This window comes from Pteropus vampyrus, unplaced genomic scaffold, assembly GCF_000151845.1.
Source record: "Pteropus vampyrus isolate Shadow unplaced genomic scaffold, Pvam_2.0 Scaffold57, whole genome shotgun sequence".
In the NCBI taxonomy this organism is placed as follows: domain Eukaryota; kingdom Metazoa; phylum Chordata; class Mammalia; order Chiroptera; family Pteropodidae; genus Pteropus; species Pteropus vampyrus.
In genome coordinates this window covers 4604467-4619769 of record NW_011888838.1, presented here as the reverse complement: position 1 = coordinate 4619769, position 15303 = coordinate 4604467, and the positions used below count along the sequence as shown (strand labels likewise).

At 31.1% G+C, this 15303-nt stretch overlaps 1 pseudogene; it reads right to left on the bottom strand.

The window, feature by feature from the left end:
• Nucleotides 1–14364: 14364 nt before the first annotated feature.
• LOC111740091 lies at nt 14365–14483 on the bottom strand (annotated as a pseudogene).
• Nucleotides 14484–15303: the final 820 nt, after the last annotated feature.

Below are 15303 nucleotides of genomic sequence, written 5' to 3'. Positions count from 1 at the left end.
TTGGAGGTGGGATTTAAATAGATGCCATTACACCTAAGTAAATATTTTAATTCAATTTCAGGAAAGGATTCCACTCCCCATTACCCCTTAAAATATATAATAACATATCTACTAACTAGACAAAATATGAAGTTATTTGCATGCATTTTTTTATTAATCAAATAAATTTCACAAGGTAAAATGTTGCAGATAAAACCTTGAAGTTCTGAGGTTTTTTTTCCTCTTTTTCTGTATCTAAACAGTAAGTGTTGGAGCTGGGATTTAAATAGATGCCATTACACCTAAGTAAATATTTTAATTCAATTTCAGGAAAGGATTCCACTCCCCATTACCCCTTAAAATAGTTAAGAACACAACAGTAAAGAGAATGTCAAGTTGATTGGAAATATTAGCCAACATATGAAATGAAAAAAAGATTTGTTTCAATTATTTCATGATTTCTACATGCTCTAATAGTTTTACACATACACACAGACACACAATTTTCATATTCAAATTAGATTTGGGAAATCCTAGTACATCTTTAAGATTCACAATGCAAATAAGCATTTTAAAAGATTCTTCGGACACAATTCTCCATGGGATATTGCATTTCTGAATGTTTTGTGAGAGGAAGCATAAGATATCTTTTAATCTAGACTATCTTTTCTAGAATATTTGTATAACGAACAGCCTTAGAAGACAGAAGCAAAGGAGAAGCATGCCTACTATACATTATACAAATTTGAGTTTACTAAATTCAAAGTTCTTCTGCTGTAATTCAACTTACTGCATGTGCTGGCTTCCTTAGGGCCCTTTTACATTGCCTCCATGGGACATAAGGGTAAGGGGAACCGAAGCAATATGCTGATGATGTTCTTGCTAGGCCATTACTAACAAAGTCATTTGTTTCTGACCCAGGAATCTTATGACTTCTGCTAGTATCCATGAAACTGTAACAGGCTAACTTGTTACCTTTCGAGTAAGGTAAGAGTTAGATCTTTACAGATCTTAAAAATCCTCTTACAGCTTCTTCAGTCAGTAATGATTTACATTAAATAAGCATTTCTAAATATTTTCATCCATGAAACTTTTTTAACCTGTAATGCTTATTAATATTTTACAAATTCTTGTACAATGAACATTAAGACATCTCACTCTAACATTTAAGTAGTATACTTTTTGACTAAGTGGTCTTCCAAAATACAATTAGGTTTGATGAAATACTCAGATAAATGTATTAAAATTTCTGTTGTTTGCACTAAATCCAGGTTTTCCATTAACATATGGCATAAGATATCGTCCAGTGTATGTCTCATCCATGGCTGATAATTTCACTTTAGCCAACCATCTTCCATAAAAAAATATATTACCATTTTTTCCCATTTCTGATTATTGGCAGTGTTGTCATGGAAATATAGCCTGTGATACATATTTAGAAGAAAGAATTTGAAATAACATGTAAAAAAAGCATGTAGTTAACTTGAGGAAAACAGGGCAATGACTCAAATAAAAATATAATTTATGAAACTAGTATACTGAATTCCATTTTAGAATTTTCAGAATTAAGTAATGTGTTTCATTGAAAAATACAATTAATTTTGTTTATACAATATTACTTACAAAATATGATGATTTTATTTGTGATTCAATTTATAAATGTCAATAATACCCTGAGTTTATAAGTTGTATGTACAAAGAAAAGACATGACAAAAAATGAAAAATAAAGTGTTTTACTACCAACTTCTGTTCATTACATTTTCTTAATTACTACTGTGAAACTGTTCCTATCACATGAGGTAAATACTTTTGTCAGGTGAAATTAAAAAAAATGAAGGAATCTGACAGGAACTCTTTTAAAATTAGAGGCTTCTCTGGAAATGTGACAGTTTCCTTGGTGGTAAAGCTATGACAGCTCTGTGAAAAAATGTAATCATTCTGGTTTTGAAATTGTCCGTCACTCACTACTCCCATGCCTTATTAGCAAAACATTGATTCTTCTCTTACTTTTAATGTCCCAAGATATTATAGTTCTCTTTTATAAGAGGTTAAAACCACAAATTAAAAAATACATTGACGATTACTTATAAAAACATTTCCCCCAAACTTTTCATTTAAAATGGAGTTAGTTTTCAGATGGTTTATGAACATAAATATTACCCTTGTTCCCCAAGCCCATCCTTTATTTCACAAGTTTCTGGGTTCCAGAGACCCTCCCCAGCCCACTTAATTCCCACCACCAATGGGAAATCATACTTCAAATTTGGAACACAAGACAACTAACAGAGTTCAAGTTTAACTGCATTCTTCATTTGATGGGCTTTTGTGAGTAGACTTTGCTTAAAACATTTTCCTAAAATGTATTTGTGATTATAAATGTAACATACGTACATGGTTGGAAAGAAATTAATAAAAATATAAATAAAAATTGCACATCAATTTATGATAATGACCATTAATTCTTGGTATGAATACACAAGCAAATAATTGGAAAAGTAATAAAAATGTTTTTTCTGTGTTTTAATGCTGATATTTTAACTTAAGTCAGCATTTCTCTGATTCATTTTTTAGCTAATATTTAATTTATCTCTAAGTGATATAAATTTATAATTTTCTTGAATTTTCCTCATCTAGATTCAAATACAATAATAAATTTATAAAATAACCTGAGAATATTTTTCTATTTCTAGTAGTGATTTTTAATTTGGTTAAATAGTTACTTAAATTTATTTATTGTATTAAATTATTATAATTTTACAAATAAATATTTAATCCTTCTAAAATTTATTTTGTAATATGATGAGATGATATATTTTTGTTCAGATAGCCAAATTTTAAACTAATATTTTTTGAGGGAATGCATGACTTACCATTAGTGACTTCACCTTTCATTATGTATTGAGATCTTAAATATACCAGAAAGTATTTCAGGTCTACGTATATTGTTTTCTTTACCTTTCTGTTGATTCTTGCACCTGTATTGCAGTGATTTTTAAAAATAGTATATGGATACTATATTTTATATTTCCTTGCATATCTAAAATGTTTTCAAAATTATAGAACAAAATTTAGCTGTGATAAACATGTTTTTTTTCTTTGCACAACTGTTATCGTTCAAATTATTAGGAATTATTCCATTGACTCAAGGCATATAGTAATTTTTTTTACAATGATAAAAATGTTGAGACCTATTTCTACTAAGCTTTACAATGATTACATAAGGCTCCATTAAAAAAAAGAATCATTTCATCTATCCCAATTAAATTTCCAGAAGCATTTTACTTTTATTAGGTTGATGATACTGTCCTTCTTTGAAAATTCTTCCTTCTTGGTTTGTGTGACTGACTACATGATCTCCTGGATTTTCTCGTTTCGTAAGTAACTTCCTAACCTTTTCTAGGTCTCTTTCTTGATCTTCCTTTCTGTCTGCATCTAAAATTTTATTTCTCCTCTAAAGTACTCAATCCTTGGCCCTCTTCTTTTCTCATACTACACTGTATCCTCTGGTGATTTTATCTAGTTCCATAACATCAATATGACTATTATTTAGAAATTCATATTGCCAGTTCAGAAAACTTTTCTGATTTCTAAGTATCTGACTTGATGCATCCACCTTAATGTCTCATAAGAAACATAAAATTTTGTCCATAACTGATCCTATAATCTCTCTCTATCCTCAAAACAAAATCAACACAAAAATCCTACTCCTCTTCCAAGGCTCCCTATCTCAGTTCAGTATCAAAACAATCTAATAGTTCATACCAGAATGTCCTCGATGTCTTCAATGATGTTTCCCTTTTCCTAAAGTACCACCAATCGATATCCTTTTAAATACCAAGTGTTGTAAACTGTGTTGAAATACGTTTAATGTGCCCTCATTTATCTATGTCTACCTTTAATACTTCAGAATCCTTACCATACTCTTTTTGCCTGGGATACTGCAATAACTCATGTAGGAGGTCTTCCATATATATGCTGGTCTCACAGTTCTTCACACTGCTAGGGGAATATATTGAAAATATAAATATAACCATTTTACTTCAATGCTCAAAATTCTGTCCTGTAGTATTTTTCTGTGCATATGAGTGATTTTTAATGTCCACTTGAAACTTATCATAAGTCATTATTTACCAATAGATTACATTAATTATCCTTGTTTTTTCTTATAGAGTATTTGTCAAATATTCTAATTTTTCAAGCTTGTAGATGGAGAATGGGATACAGTATCCTTTTAGATTCCTAGACTCTAGCAATCATACGTCCTGTGCAGTTCCGCTGGAGTTAAAGAATTATCTGTACTTTTCCCTGTCCAATCCTCTAAAACTCTTTACAGATAAAATTCATGAACAACAAAAAATAAATAAATAAAACACCAGCATATCCTAATACTCTTATAAGCTTTCTGCTTATTTGTTTCCTTTAAAATACTTTGCTTCTAAGGTTTGAATTTCAAACAACTATCCATTTTAGTTTCTACTTCGAGAAAAGTTGGTAGATTTGCCTGTGTGTTTATATGTCTGTGTGTGCTGTTGTCGATGATGATTTTGTCTTTTGTCTCTTCAGCAGCTAACATTCATATAGGGAAAATAAGCAGAGCAGTTTCTAGTTTTCCAGCTGTTCCAAAAGTGTTAGCAACCCAATAGAAAAATATTCAACTGACATTAAAAGTTTGTTAATAGATAAATAAATATAAACATCCAATAAAATATAAAAAAAATTTTCACACTCATATTTAGATTAACATTTAAAAAATAGTGTTTTTTCACCTAAGAGCTGGGAAAATATTTTTAAAGGTTGATCCAATGCTCTTTTTGCAAAGGTATATGAAAAATTACCCTTTTGGATACTCTTGTGAACTTATAAATCCTTGCCAACTATCTAGGAGAAAAATATGTTATTATTTGTCAAAATGTTAAATGTGCTTTTACTTTAACCCAGAAATTTCACTTCTATTATTTGTACTTAAGATATACTAAGTCACGTGTGCAAACACATACACATATGATGTTTTCACAAGGTCTTTTATATTAAAAAATGAAAGAGTCAAATTTGGAAGCCGCATTGATAAAAAGTAACTATTATTTTATAGAAACTATCAACTTTTAAAATCCAACATATGAATTACATATAAACTATCCATTAAAAATTATTGTATAGGACTATGTAAAGCTATTATGCCTGAAGGGCATTGGAAAAGTTATACATCTTTTTTCAGAGTCTGGCCTTCCGCATCATGGAAGATGTCAGCTATCAGACAGTTACTTGTGTTAAAATTTCACGAACTATCAGAGACACTGGTTATCATATGACCTTTTTTTATGATCTCTTTAACCAAGGTGTCATGGGGCTTTCAGTACTTCTATTGTAAATACTACTGAGAGGCAATAACTATTATCTAATTCTGTAAAATTCATAAAAGTAGCATTATTATCTGGCAAAAAAATCAATCAGAAGGTATTTCAATATAACCTCTAGCAATAATGCTGATAAAAGTATCAAAATCATTAAGGTGAACTTGAATAGAAACTAACCTCAGAAGTTCCCAATAGGATTTTTGAGAATGTCAAGAAGGAAAGGAAGGATTTAGAGAATTTAATGAATCTCTTCCGTTGCTTTAGATCCGACCTGCCAATGGATATCTGGTCGGGATTTATATTCTGCAGAGAGCAGCAGTAGTCACAAATTTTGCTCACATCCTGAGAGGCAGAATAGTGCTTGGCTGCACATATACTTTTAAGCATCACAAAAACCCTGATAGCTTTCATTTCAACATTGGTTGAGCTGAAAATCTTTTATCTACTTTGCATTTTTTGAAGTAAAATTGTTGGTTTATTGTCATAGCTTAAAAATAGAATGGATTCTTAAGCTTCTTATTGACATATTCTTCATAAACAGATATTTTATGCAAGAAAGTAGAGCGTTTGTGTTTCTTCTGGGGGCTATAAAACTAGATGGGAATACAGTAAGAAATAAGATATTCATCTTATACAACAATTTGGTATATTCTAAGTGTATATTCATGCCATGCATGTGGTATTTTCGGTATTATTTTCAATAAATATTTTTTAATAAATAAAAGAAATCTGAATTGTTTTTATGTTGATTTTTCATGTCGATCTCATCTTCAATGATATAAAATTATTTCTCTCTCTCACTGTGTATTTATAGCATGCATGTGTTATATGTAAACATATTTACATATAGGTACATATGTGTGTGTGCACATGTGTGTATGTCTCTCTAGTAATAATCATGTAGTGATAAACATATAGTAATAGTAATAACCATATAAAGAGAGAGGAGTCATATATTTTGATGTATCCATGTATTCATTTATTTAATCATTTACTCAATAAATCTTAATGCTAAACTAAGTTATGAGGTTAATACAAAAATAAACAAACTTGATCTCTGACTTAAGATACTCATCATTTATAAGCGTATTCATCTGATCTGCTTATTGGGTATTTATGCTCATTTACTACCCTTGAGGACTAGTTCTTTTTAGTTTCAGCTTCTACCATTTTAACCTATGTCTTCAAGTGGAAACAATACTTGTTTCAAATATGTTTAGATACAAATTAATTTCTAAAGATGAGATTCTGCCTTGCTTTCAGAAAACACTACACTTAAAAAGTATCTTTTAACTGTATTTTCTCCCTCCATATATGTGTGTGTATTTATGTGTGTATGTATGTGTATGTGTGTACACACACACATATATATATTTGTAATACTTTCTATATAACTGTTGAAACATTCTATATATCTGTGAAACTATTTGGAAAACATGTTAGCCAACTTAGAAGGAAATAAATCTACAGAATGCAATACAATCACCAAGAAAGTGGGACAGGCTGTAAAACAAAACATATGTCATGTTTCAGAAAAACCTGTGCTCTGAGAAAGACTTAGTTGAAATATCTCAGATTTGGTTGAAATAAAATTGCACTTCCTGAAAAGTGTCTGTATTAATGAGTCAACAATTTCTCAAGGGGAATTGTCAATTAGAGGTAAATACAGTTTAGAATTTTAGAGAAAATATTGATTTATGTAAATCTTTAAAGAGGAAAAAAATCCAAGAGACTTTCAATCATCAATATTTTTCATCATTGTTTTGCTTCATCAGAATATATTAGTTTAAAATAGCACTAAAGAGGGAAGATACAAATATTCACAAATTTGGCAAAATATCTCATGTTATGGGAGAAAACAGGTACTATAGGATAAGAAAGTATATAAGATACGTCCTGTGCAGTTCCGCTGGAGTTAAAGAATTATCTGTACTTTTCCCTGTCCAATCCTCTAAAACTCTTTACAGATAAAATTCATGAACAACAAAAAATAAATAAATAAAATACCAGCATATCCTAATACTCTTATAAGCTTTCTGCTTATTTGTTTCCTTTAAAATACTTTGCTTCTAAGGTTTGAATTTCAAACAACTATCCATTTTAGTTTCTACTTCGAGAAAAGTTGGTAGGTTTGCCTGTGTGTTTATATGTCTGTGTGTGCTGTTGTCGATGATGATTTTGTCTTTTGTCTCTTCAGCAGCTAACATTCATATAGGGAAAATAAGCAGAGCAGTTTCTAGTTTTCCAGCTGTTCCAAAAGTGTTAGCGACCCAATAGAAAAATATTCAACTGACATTAAAAGTTTGTTAATAGATAAATAAATATAAACATCCAATAAAATATAAAAAAAATTTTCACACTCATATTTAGATTAACATTTAAAAAATAGTGTTTTTTCACCTAAGAGCTGGGAAAATATTTTTAAAGGTTGATCCAATGCTCTTTTTGCAAAGGTATATGAAAAATTACCCTTTTGGATACTCTTGTGAACTTATAAATCCTTGCCAACTATCTAGGAGAAAAATATGTTATTATTTGTCAAAATGTTAAATGTGCTTTTACTTTAACCCAGGAATTTCACTTCTATTATTTGTACTTAAGATATACTAAGTCACGTGTGCAAACATATACACATATGATGTTTTCACAAGGTCTTTTATATTAAAAAATGAAAGAGTCAAATTTGGAAGCCGCATTGATAAAAAGTAACTATTATTTTATAGAAACTATCAACTTTTAAAATCCAACATATGAGTTACATATAAACTGTCCATTAAAAATTATTGTATAGGACTATGTAAAGCTATTATGCCTGAAGGGCATTGGAAAAGTTATACATCTTTTTTCAGAGTCTGGCCTTCCGCATCATGGAAGATGTCAGCTATCAGACAGTTACTTGTGTTAAAATTTCACGAACTGTCAGAGACACTGGTTATCATATGACCTTTTTTTATGATCTCTTTAACCAAGGTGTCATGGGGCTTTCAGTACTTCTATTGTAAATACTACTGAGAGGCAATAACTATTATCTAATTCTGTAAAATTCATAAAAGTAGCATTATTATCTGGCAAAAAAATCAATCAGAAGGTATTTCAATATAACCTCTAGCAATAATGCTGATAAAAGTATCAAAATCATTAAGGTGAACTTGAATAGAAACTAACCTCAGAAGTTCCCAATAGGATTTTTGAGAATGTCAAGAAGGAAAGGAAGGATTTAGGGAATTTAATGAATCTCTTCCGTTGCTTTAGATCCGACCTGCCAATGGATATCTGGTCGGGATTTATATTCTGCAGAGAGCAGCAGTAGTCACAAATTTTGCTCACATCCTGAGAGGCCGAATAGTGCTTGGCTGCACATATACTTTTAAGCATCACAAAAACCCTGATAGCTTTCATTTCAACATTGGTTGAGCTGAAAATCTTTTATCTACTTTGCATTTTTTGAAGTAAAATTGTTGGTTTATTGTCATAGCTTAAAAATAGAATGGATTCTTAAGCTTCTTATTGACATATTCTTCATAAACAGATATTTTATGTAAGAAAGTAGAGCGTTTGTGTTTCTTCTGGGGGCTATAAAACTAGATGGGAATACAGTAAGAAATAAGATATTCATCTTATACAACAATTTGGTATATTCTAAGTGTATATTCATGCCATGCATGTGGTATTTTTGGTATTATTTTCAATAAATATTTTTTAATAAATAAAAGAAATCTGAATTGTTTTTATGTTGATTTTTCATGTCGATCTCATCTTCAATGATATAAAATTATTTCTCTCTCTCACTGTGTATTTATAGCATGCATGTGTTATATGTAAACATATTTACATATAGGTACATATGTGTGTGTGTGCACATGTGTGTATGTCTCTCTAGTAATAATCATGTAGTGATAAACATATAGTAATAGTAATAACCATATAAAGAGAGAGGAGTCATATATTTTGATGTATCCATGTATTCATTTATTTAATCATTTACTCAATAAATCTTAATGCTAAACTAAGTTATGAGGTTAATACAAAAATAAACAAACTTGATCTCTGACTTAAGATACTCATCATTTATAAGCGTATTCATCTGATCTGCTTATTGGGTATTTATGCTCATTTACTACCCTTGAGGACTAGTTCTTTTTAGTTTCAGCTTCTACCATTTTAACCTATGTCTTCAAGTGGAAACAATACTTGTTTCAAATATGTTTAGATACAAATTAATTTCTAAAGATGAGATTCTGCCTTGCTTTCAGAAAACACCACACTTAAAAAGTATCTTTTAACTGTATTTTCTCCCTCCATATATGTGCGTGTATTTATGTGTGTATGTATGTGTATGTGTGTACACACACACATATATATATTTGTAATACTTTCTATATAACTGTTGAAACATTCTATATATCTGTGAAACTATTTGGAAAACATGTTAGCCAACTTAGAAGGAAATAAATCTACAGAATGCAATACAATCACCAAGAAAGTGGGACAGGCTGTAAAACAAAACATATGTCATGTTTCAGAAAAACCTGTGCTCTGAGAAAGACTTAGTTGAAATATCTCAGATTTGGTTGAAATAAAATTGCACTTCCTGAAAAGTGTCTGTATTAATGAGTCAACAATTTCTCAAGGGGAATTGTCAATTAGAGGTAAATACAGTTTAGAATTTTAGAGAAAATATTGATTTATGTAAATTTTTAAAGAGGAAAAAAATCCAAGAGACTTTCAATCATCAATATTTTTCATCATTGTTTTGCTTCATCAGAATATATTAGTTTAAAATAGCACTAAAGAGGGAAGATACAAATATTCACAAATTTGGCAAAATATCTCATGTTATGGGAGAAAACAGGTACTATAGGATAAGAAAGTATATAAGAAGTTAAACTAGATAATAGATTTAAACAACTTTATTAATAATAAATGTAGCAAACAAATTAACCATATTTCTATGCTAAATATTAATAAGAGAAATATGATAAGCTAAAAGTAGATAAATATGTAAGGTAATGTGCAGCTATTGCTATGAATTGGGCCTCATCCACTATGGAACAAACATTCTTTTGGAATAGAAAAGTGAAAAATGAAGAGTACAGTTAAAATCAAGTTTTAGAATAACAGGATAAAATGGAGGTTCTTGAAATCACCAATATAATTTTTACCAAAATACTTTTTATTGTAGTTTAAACATAAAATAAAAATTAGATATCTGTTAGTAATGCATGAGACAAATGAGTCATGTGATATAAGCAATAGAAAACTAGAATGCCCCCAGAAGAAATATATCACTCTTTTGTAATTCAAAGACAAGAAAATGATAGTCTTCTGTGTATAGTGGATGCTGAATCTAAAATCAGGAAAGAGAACATTTTCATTTTGTCTCTTGATACATTTCAAACTGTTCCCTAATAATCATGCAAGCTTTTGTGTACACACACACACACACACACACACACACACACACACACACACACCTTAATTTCTTTATTTAGTTAACTGAATGACAAACAGCTGAATATCTCTGGACTCTGAGAATTACTAACAGCAACTTGGTGAAATAAGAGAGAAAGCCAGCAAAAAGATAATTAATATTTTAAAGCAAAGTTCCCCAAACTATATTCCATGAAATAATAAAAGTTCTATGACATTAATAGATGTCATATGAAAAAGAAGTATTCCATTTGGGAAATGTCATACTTTATATTTTTCTCCTGTTGGAGATTTCAGCAATGCGTTAGGATTTTAAAGACTGAACTATCTTGCTGTAATCTATTTAACTTTAACTTAGCATATCCACAACTTATAATTGACAATTTCTTTTGTAAAATATCCATGAAAAGATCTTTTGAAAAGGTGGCCCAGACTTGGAAAAGAATATGCTTCATTTTCTGGCTTCCAAAAATGATCTATAGAAAACACCACTACATTTGTGTACATAGAATGTTAGCTGTCCTTATTATTAACACATTTTAATTATTTTTTTGGCTGCCATTATTTTTGTAACCCTTTTAAGCATGTCACATTTGACATCTGCCCATCATGTCCTCTACTGTGCTCAGTGGATTTCCTTCGCATCATGCATCATTATTGGAGCCTACTCTCAGCTTTTGCTACCTATCTTTAAAGAGCAGGAACAGAAAGATGTGAGGCCAAAAAAAAAAAAAATCGCTTGTATAGACTAAGACCAATAGTTGTTTTCAAGTAAGACAAAAATACAAAAATGTGGATGAATTCATACTTAAATACCATGGAAAACAAATAACAACAGTAAGAAAGAACAGTTCAAAAGAAGGCAAAGTGAAGATACTTCAGAAATTGGTACAATCTATAAACTATTACACAGATTAGAATTAGAAACACCTGATCCGAGAACATGTTATTCATAAAGATATATCAACCTTATCACCATTTTATCATAAATGGAACTATCAAATGCTTTATATTAAAAGCCTACCTTATATCATTCACTCTAAATTTCTGAAGCTTACCGATTTAAAAATAGAAAGGAAAGCCATTAAAAATAAGTATTTAAAAATCTGATTAACCTAAAATCAATAATGAAATTTTGCTTAGGCTTTGAAATTTTCACAAAAGAAAGTCTATTTTATTTCAGGTTTATATGTTTATAGAACATTTATTTGCAACTTCAACTTGCAACTTAAAATGCTAACAATTTTTAAAGAGAATAAAGTATTTTCTCTTACATTCCTATTAAAAGCCTATTGTAGAAAGTAATTTATGAAAAATTTTTGTAAGATGTGCAGTCGTTATACTCTTCTCACTATCCTTGAATAAAGCCTCATAATTACAAAACCAAACATTTTCAGGTTAATATTTAGCTTTACAAAAAATTATTTTAGTGTGTTGCATTTTTATATTATGTCCTTGACTTTCATCACAGTATTATAAAAAGAATCATACAACATAAAATATTATAAAAAGAATGGTATGAAGTGCTTCATCTTCTTTGTTAAAGGAATGGTGTTGATTATGTTGAATATTGCAATATTACTCAAGAAATTAAAGCATTGAAGAATTTCTTTTAGACTTTGTGGTTGAAAAAAATTTTGTTTTTTTTCCCAAACAACTGCGGTTCCTTTCTGAAAATGCTATCATGGAATTGATTATATTTTAACTTTTGTTTGTTTGTTTGTTTGTTTTTAAAATTGAAAGCAACACTATAACTACTCAAAATTTTAGTCTACTTGTCTATTTAGCTGAATTTCCCTTCCCAATTTTCATTACTACTTATATATAGTCTTTTGTCTAGGTAATTTTCATTTCTTTTCTGTGCAGCAATTATCCTGATCTCTTTTGAAACAAGAAACCCAGAATAGTTACAGATTTCTCATAAAGTAGAGTTTCAAAATCCCAAAGGATAACATTTTATTTACTCTTTGATGGAAAATAATCTCTAACTTGAATCAGATGTGCAAAGATAAAAGTTATTATTGTCTAGATTTAGCTCTTTTTGATCCCCCAGGAATTTCTCAAATTTTGTTATAATCGCTTGACTCTTGAAAATGTATATTTCATGTTTATCCTTTCCCTGGCTCTAATTCCCAACTCCTATATATTTTTTTAAACTTTCCTAGGTATTGTAAATTGTGTTTACACTGCTTTGGGGCCTGCTGATTTTGTTCCTTCTATGGCTCCTGAGGGTATACTTTATCTTTTCCCCTTGGAAACCATAGACTCTTATGGGTCTAAAGTCTGTAGCATAAAAACTACTTGCCAGATATTCGGCAATATTTCTTTATGAGTCAAATAGGTAAATAAATGTCTTCAGCTTGTAGTTTCAGTGTTCCACTTCAGTTAGGCTACAGTCAGAGTCCTGATTTGAGTCATTGTAAATTTGCACTAATTAAGTAGTTTCACTCCACCTCTTCTCTTTGTTTGAAATATACTTCTTATAGACCATTTTATCTTGCTTCTTTCCCATCATTGAGGTATGAATTCAAATACATGTTTCCCCCAAGTTTCTACTCCATCCAAAAATAGAGTGTTCCTATGAAACCTTTCATTAATTGAAATAGCATAAAGGGAAGAAGCAATCATCTTAAGATGGGGTCCCTTATCGTGAACTGCACATGTGAGGGATCTAGGTTGCGTGCTCCTTATGAGAATCTAATTCCTGATGATCTGAGGTGGAGCTGAGGTGGTGATGCTAACTCTGGGGAGCGGCTGCAAATACATATTAACATTAGCAAAGAGATTTGACTGCACAGAGACCATAATAAATCAATTACTTGCAGACTCATATCAAAACCATATCAGTGAGTGGCAAGTGACAATTAAGCTGCATCTGGTGGCAGGCTTTATAGTGAGTGGCAAGTGAGTTGATGTACTTCAATTGTACAGTTCATCTGGTGGCAGGCTTTAAGTCAGAATGCAGTACTTATTTCAGTTTGCGCATGGCTTTCCCTCTTCTATTTACCTCTTCTATCCGCATCTTTTTCCAGCACTGTGCACTTGTCTCAGTCAAATTTTGGTAAACCCACAAGCTAAAATGAGTAAAAAACTAATGTCACTGGAGAGCTTCTTTGAAAAGGAGGAAAGAGCCAATGATGAGACAACAGAAGACTCTAAGAACGCCAACAACAACAACAAAGCTGCATTTAAAAGAAAATACCAAGAATCTATTTAAATTATGGGTTCATTACAATAGATGCTTCATATCCTCTAAGACTGCTTTGTATGATATGTTGTAACAGGCTAACCAATGAAGCCATGAAACCTTCAAAACTGCTTTGGCGCGCAGAGACCAAGAACTCTGCATTAAAAGAAGCCTTTGGAGTTTTTCAAAAGAAAAAAGAATGTGAACACGAAAAACAGAAGCAATTATTGAAGGCTTCCACTTCATCAAATGTGTCTGCACTGAGAGCATCATTCTTAGTAGCTAACTGCATTGCTAAAGCTAAAAAGCTTTCTACTGTTGGTGAGGAGTTAACCCTGCCTGATGCTAACGACATTTGTTGTGAACTTTTATTTAATTAATTAATTTATTTATGTATTTATTAATTTATTAAACACTTAAAGCACCTGGTATTCCTAGATGGTCTCCCATCCAAGTACTAAACAGGCCTGACCCTGCTTAGCTTCTGAGATCAGAAGAGATCAGGCACGTTCAGGGTTGCACAGCCACAGTTGTGAACTTTTAGAAGAAGATACAGTTTAAAAGTGGCACATGTTCCTCTTTCGGCTAGAACCATAACTAGACAAATTGATGAAATAGCAGAGGATATTGAGGCAGAATTGTTAGAGAGGGTTAATGAGTTACTGTGGTACTCAATCCAGGTTGACAAGTCTACAGATATTGACAAGACAACAATGCTTGCTTTTGTATGATATACTTTTCAGGAGGATGTGCATGAGGCTATGTTAAGTGCACTTTTGTTGCCAGCCAACACAACAGTTGCAGAATTATTCAAGTCTTTGAATGATTACATAGCAGGAAAACTGAATTGGTCATTTTGTATCACTATATGCAAGGATTGAGTGGCTACCATGACCGGAGGGCTTTCTGGTTTCACTACTCGTGTCGAAGAGGTTGCTTCTGAATGTGAGTCTACACAGTGTATCATTCATAGAGAAACGCTGTCTAGCCAAAAAATGTCACCTGAACTTGACAGTGTTTTGCAGGATGTGATTAAAATGATCAGCCACATTAAAGTACACACTCAACTCATTCTGTTCACGCAGCTCTGTGAGGAGATGGACACAGAACACATTGTCTTCTCTTATACACAGAAGTGAGATGGCTTTCTAAAGATAGGTCACTGGCCAGAGTTTTTGGGTTACAAAAGCCACTCCAGAAGTTTTTTTTAAGAAAAAAAGTCACCACTGGCAGCATATTTCAGTGACACAGAATGGTTCACAAAACTTGCTTATTTTTGTGACATATTCAACTGCCTAACCAACTCAATTTGTCATTTCACGGGAGAACGACAACTATGTTCAAGTCGGCAG